General features: G+C 32.9%; 1 pseudogene; it reads right to left on the bottom strand.

Moving 5' to 3' along the window:
• Positions 1 to 657: 657 nt before the first annotated feature.
• LOC128173479 (protein IMPACT homolog) lies at positions 658 to 2,561 on the bottom strand (annotated as a pseudogene).
• Between the last annotated feature and the right edge of the window lie 3,439 nt (positions 2,562 to 6,000).

Here is a 6,000-nt window from a genome sequence, read left to right as displayed (position 1 = left end):
TTTGGTCCATATATATTTATTAATAAAAATGGAAGACTTTATATGGTAACATCTAATAAAAGAAAATTACCATCACTATCTTTATGTTCATTGAGTATTGTTATATCACAGTTATTATTGATTAGTATAGCTATTCCTCTAGAATTTGATTTATATGAGTTAAAGTAGGCTTTATAACCCCATAATCCCTTTATCAAGCTTTCTTCCTTTTCAACAAAGTGAGTGTCTTGAAGAAAGTATATATTATAATTTTTTGATTTTAAGACTTTAAAAATGTCCCTCCTTTTATTGATATCACCTAAGCCTTGGCAATTTAATGTCAATATGCTTAGATAGCTTTGCTGCACTTTATCATCCATGTCTATATAAATGCTTTATAAGGTCGGTTCCCGAAAAGAATAGAAAGGGGGCAAATAAAAGGGAGAAAAAACAGTTAAAAGGTAAAGGTTTGGAATTGCGAAAGCACATCACGCTTGCTAATTTTACCAACACTAAAAAATAGTTGACTGCATGAAGTTGACCAAAAACAACCTTTTTTTGTCAACTTAAAAAAAAAAATCATACAATAGTATAAATAATTAGAATCGGTCGTGAGGAGTTTTATATGTATAACTTATTGTCTGTTTTTTTTTAAAAACCTTTAATCCTAGGCTGCGCATACTATGTGTTTAAAAAAAAGGTACCTTGATTTTCTGATGATTTGAGCTTGTTAATATGACAGCATATTATAAAAATCATACCAAAACTATGTGAGATATATTAATGTTCATGAAATACAATTATACACATGCACTCCCCCTTGCGTTGCGTTAACTATAGAATAAGAAAATAAACAACACTTACAATTACTGGTTCACATGTTTGTAAAGTAAAAAAACAAACCGGATATGATAACTATAAACAAAAATCCAAATAATTATGAACAGTCAGGACAATTCCGGAAAAACTCGTCCTACGTAAGTTATATAGCAAAAGTTAAACAAACTATATTTACAGTCTAAATGAAATGAAAAACGTGTAAAATATTTACAATAACAATAAATCGGTGAGTTTAGGCTTGTGAAATATAGATGTACTATCTATACTATCTTACAGTACAGCTTTTCAGTAAAAATATTAATTAACAGTAATCGCGCATATTGTGGAAATATTAGTATATCATAATTGGATGCTACAGCGACTAAGGCCTGTACATGTATGTAAAATTTAAATAAACACAGTGATCCAATAGTTTGAATAACAAGAACAACACATATATTTGTTTTAAACTTTGACTATGTTGTCCGTCTCAATTGGCTGGGGTTCAGGTAGAACCCGACATGTTTCTTGCGGCACTTAACCCGACTTCATTAATATGTTTGAAGCGTCTAGGTCCGATTTTGTTGCCGTACCATCGCGAAACGACCACTAGTGTATTCTTTACGTCATTGTCGATGAGCGCTTTCAGCAACAGTCTCCCGGCCCCGTGTTCCCCGTCATCATCGGATCCGTCGTGCGTTGTTCCGTCGTTACCCGTGAACCGGAACGCAAAGATATTATGACTAGCACTGGCGATACTGTCTGAACGCATAACTTCAACAAGAGACCGTCTCACCTGTTTATAGGAGTCTACTGGTACCGCGTGGGCCGCAAACCGGTTCCCATTGTCCTCTGTTGTCTTACCCGGAGTGATCGCAATATTGACCTCTTCTCCGTTGATGATCTCTTCAGCCGTTGGACGGGATCCAATTTTGTCTTTGTATACTGATCTACTCTTAGTAAAGATGAGTTTGGTACCTTTTAGCGTGGTTTCAATATTACGCTGTGCGTATTGTTTTTGGACTTCATATAAATGTTTTCTCCTTTCTCTAAGTTCCTCGGGCTGATGTTGAGAAACTCTGATTGGGGACTTTTTGTCCTTGAGAACTTTGATATGTCTCATAACGATTTCTTTATGTGCTCTATTCGCAAACTGAACACAGATGGGTCTTGGGAATTTTCTCTGCCTGTCATACTCCCCCATTCTGAACAGTTTATAGATCTGAAGGTTGTCAACTGTTTCTGCAGCTATATTCATCTCCGAGCTGAACACGTGACTTATTATCTTGGCAAGATTTTCTGATTTGCCCATCTCTGTTCTCGATTCCTCGACTCCGCTTATTATAATATTGTCTTCCATTGATCTGGCTTTAAGTTCGGTAATTTGGTCATTTTGAGTTTTAATACAGTACTCTAGTCGAACAACGTAGTCTTTCATTCTACTAAGCTCTCTTTCCGTTTTTTCTGTTTTTCCTGCAGATCATTGATGATGTACATTGTATCATTAGCTTGATGTTGAACATTTTCCAGCCTTTCTTCGATACCATGTTTTCCACTTATCTCATTTGTAACTGCGTCAAGCTGTCGTCCCTGTCCATCTATTCGCAATAATAGATTGGCCAGCGTATTCTGTATGTTAGATATCCCCTGCATCACATCTCTCATTTGGAAGTTTTCCATTTTATTTTCACCAGTTTTTTCTTCATTGCTGGGTTGCCTGTCCACAGGGTCTATTTCTCCAAGGCCCCGCTTTTTTGAGTGGTTTGACGGGTTCGACATTCTTAACGGTACTTATAACGGTACCACGGTTAAAGACACAATACAAAAGACTCTAGTGTGATTATTATTCACCCGAAACTCACGCTCCTTGAAAACAAAAACTTTGTTTACCTTGTTCTATTTGTTTTTCCAGTCTTTTATGAAACTCTCTGAACGCTAACACAAATTATAACACATAATATTCATTTTCCAGCATATTTCAGTTCACAGAAAATATTAATTTCCAAGTTTTTGGTCAAACCTTTGCAGTCGAAATAGACTAGCGTCTTACATGTTGCGCATGCGCTCTCATCCTCAGATTTCAGTATTTAACATGAAAGTATAATAACATAAAATATTCAAGTAGTCAAAAGTTTTCCATTATGATTGTATCAACTTATGCATACGAGATCTGTCAGGTAAACAGCATTCAGTCTAATATAATGTCATTAGTGAATGACTACAACATTGCATCCTTCAATAACTGGATTCAGCGATGCCATTAATCATTACCTTTCGATTAGAGTAGAGTATCATGCATGTATTTGATAAAGATATTGGCCGATACTGAGAACAGTCTAAGTTAAATTACAATGTACATTTGTAACAATTGCTACTTAACCTAAAAAGAAGAGAGTGAAGATAAACATGTGTTTATTCAGTTGGGTACCAGATACTGACTTCTAATGTTCACAGTACTTGCATTAGAGGAACTACGGTAATTTCACAAATCAACATTTAAGTAGTCTGTGGCCTATAACGGTAAATACGGTAATTTCCCAAACATAATTTCTACAGCATTTTAGGTATGTAACAATCTTCTGAACGTGAATGAATAGATAAAGAATGATATTCTCTATTTGACAGATAAGTAATAAGTCTAAATTCCAGTTGAAAATAATATAAAAAAAATCCAAAACTACCAATGGCGGGAACATGCGTCGCACACGTGCTTGGCCGAAAGCAGTAATATCCCAATTAAATATTATTATTGCGTGGCACAACAAATTATGAATATAAACATTATCCGCTGGATCAAGGATATAATTCTGCAACATAACAAATACATAGCAACTATCAAAATATGTAATAATTACCTGGGAAGAAGAGAGTGAAGATAGAAAAACATGCGTTTATTCAGCTGGGTACCAGATACTGACTTCTAATTTAAAAGAGTTCTAATAGCAGAGGACCAGTCAATAGCGTAAACATAACTTGGAGTTACCTCTCTTTGCTTGTACATAACAATATTCCCAGGGGCCACATCGCTCCACTTAGCAACAATATTTCTAACTCTGATCAACTTAGCATTACAGTATCAAAATCAAAATATCTTGACAACTAAGTACAGTAGATCTACCTCAATTTTTAAAAAAAGAATCTACTGACTTTTATCCACATATTTTTATGGTAAATACCAAGCCCCTTTTGTTGTTTTTGTAAGAAGAATTTTTTTCTACTTCTATAAAACCTGCCCCCCTCCCACCATTGTGGCCCTACTTTTCTCTAGGAAATCATGTATGATCAAAGTTTAATCTGCACAACCCGTGCTCTCACAAAAGTTATTGCTTTTGGACTGAAAACTTTCCCAGAATTTTTCTAAAGATTGTTTCTATATATTCCTATGTAAAAATCCCCCATTGGTACCCCACCCTACCCCTGGGGACCATGATTTAAGGTGACTCTATACACCCACAGTTTATTCCAATTTTCAATAGAAGACCACAAAACATATACTCATCAAATATTAAAATGTTGATAGGGATACTTAAGGTATTTTTAAAGAAATTTACATATGTTATAAGAAAATATATTTTAATAAATGTGACAAAAAATTGAATGAAAATCATTGCCAAAAAAAAAAACCACAAAAATATTTTATATTTTATATGGTATGATCGTTCCGAAGTCCCATACACCTTTTCATTTCTGAGTTGTGTGGTCATATACATTCAGTGCTGCCATAACCCACAAACAGTAACTTCACATTTAATTGATATTAAGGTATACGATTACTCAGAATGAAAAAAAAATTGCACTGATGATAAAGAAAAACCATCTATTATGTGTTATAGACCTATTATGGAAGTGATATTTGTCACTTTCAAAAAAGTAGGTCCAGGACCTAATGTTTGAGTAAAAATAAAAACTGTGCAACTCTTTTAAAAATGAAAAACAGTTTATGAATGGCATTGACATTAAACACACACAAAGCATTAAGTTTTCATTCACAATTTTTATAAATATTCCAGTCCAAATTTCCTCTATCAGTTTTCAAATTTGTGAATCAATTTAACAAAAAATTGAACGATGATAATAGTAAAACATTTATAGCATTAAAATAAGTATATTGACCTTACTCTGCAGGCATAAAAATTATATGAGGTCAAGATTCAATTTAACAAAAAATTGAATGATGATAAAAGTAAAACATTTATTGCATTAAAATAAGTATATTGACCTTACTCTGCCGGCATAAAAATTATATGAGGTCAATGATCAAAATTTTGAGATATGGTGTCTTGCTTCGGTTTTAAGCATTTTTCAATACTTTTGTAGCGTGTGCCATTCGATTATCCAAATGAAAAAGTGAGACAAAACCACCAAAATATGCAAAAATTATGTAGACTAACATATAAAATCTTTACTTTGAATTTTACAGTAGTACCAAAAATATTTCAGTGAAAAACAAAATCTGAAAATTTTAGTCAGAATTTCCTCTTTTTCGCTTAAAGTCCAACTTTGTTTGAGCCTAATTCCATAATATAGTACAAATATCGAATGGCAAGTCAATAATAATTCATTTCATAGATACTTTTAGTGTTTAGAACAAATTTTACTCATGACATTGACCTTGAAAACAATCAGAATTAGAGAACTCAAACCCTGAGTAAACAACGTCCTTAAGACAACAAAATAGTTATATGCTAATTAGCAACAAAATGATATAGAAACCGGATGTTTAAATTATATTTTTTTCATAGAGTAGGTCATCGTTTCCTTTTTAAAGAACAATTATTGTTAACACATATTAACGTCTATCTTTATCAATTTTCCAAAAAATGGTACGAAAACTTACCCTATGGTAAAAAAGTAGTTTTCTTCTTTTAATTTTTAAGATTGGTCTTTAAATGACCTAGTCCAGTCGATTGCGTAAAACTGATAACAATAGAATCAGCTATATTATAGCATATAAACAAGCAAATCGGTCGTGTAGTGGTAAGCGAAGAGTTCTTTACAGGAATGTAACTGTAAAGGTGGGTGTTCGAATCGTACGCGTTATGGTTTTTTTTTTTATCTTTTTGTTAACATTGTTAGAATGTATATTTTTACTTAATAATATACATTGTTAAAATGTAATTTTCATAATAAAAATTTGCTTATAACTTGAAATTAGTTGATATGCGTTTTCCACTACTTTTATAGAATATAAAATGTATCTTT

The sequence above is a fragment of the Crassostrea angulata genome, chromosome 2, assembly GCF_025612915.1.
Source record: "Crassostrea angulata isolate pt1a10 chromosome 2, ASM2561291v2, whole genome shotgun sequence".
Classification (NCBI taxonomy): Eukaryota; Metazoa; Mollusca; class Bivalvia; order Ostreida; family Ostreidae; genus Magallana; species Magallana angulata.
Note: the sequence above shows the minus strand (reverse complement) of the source record. Positions and strands in the feature narration are given on the sequence as shown.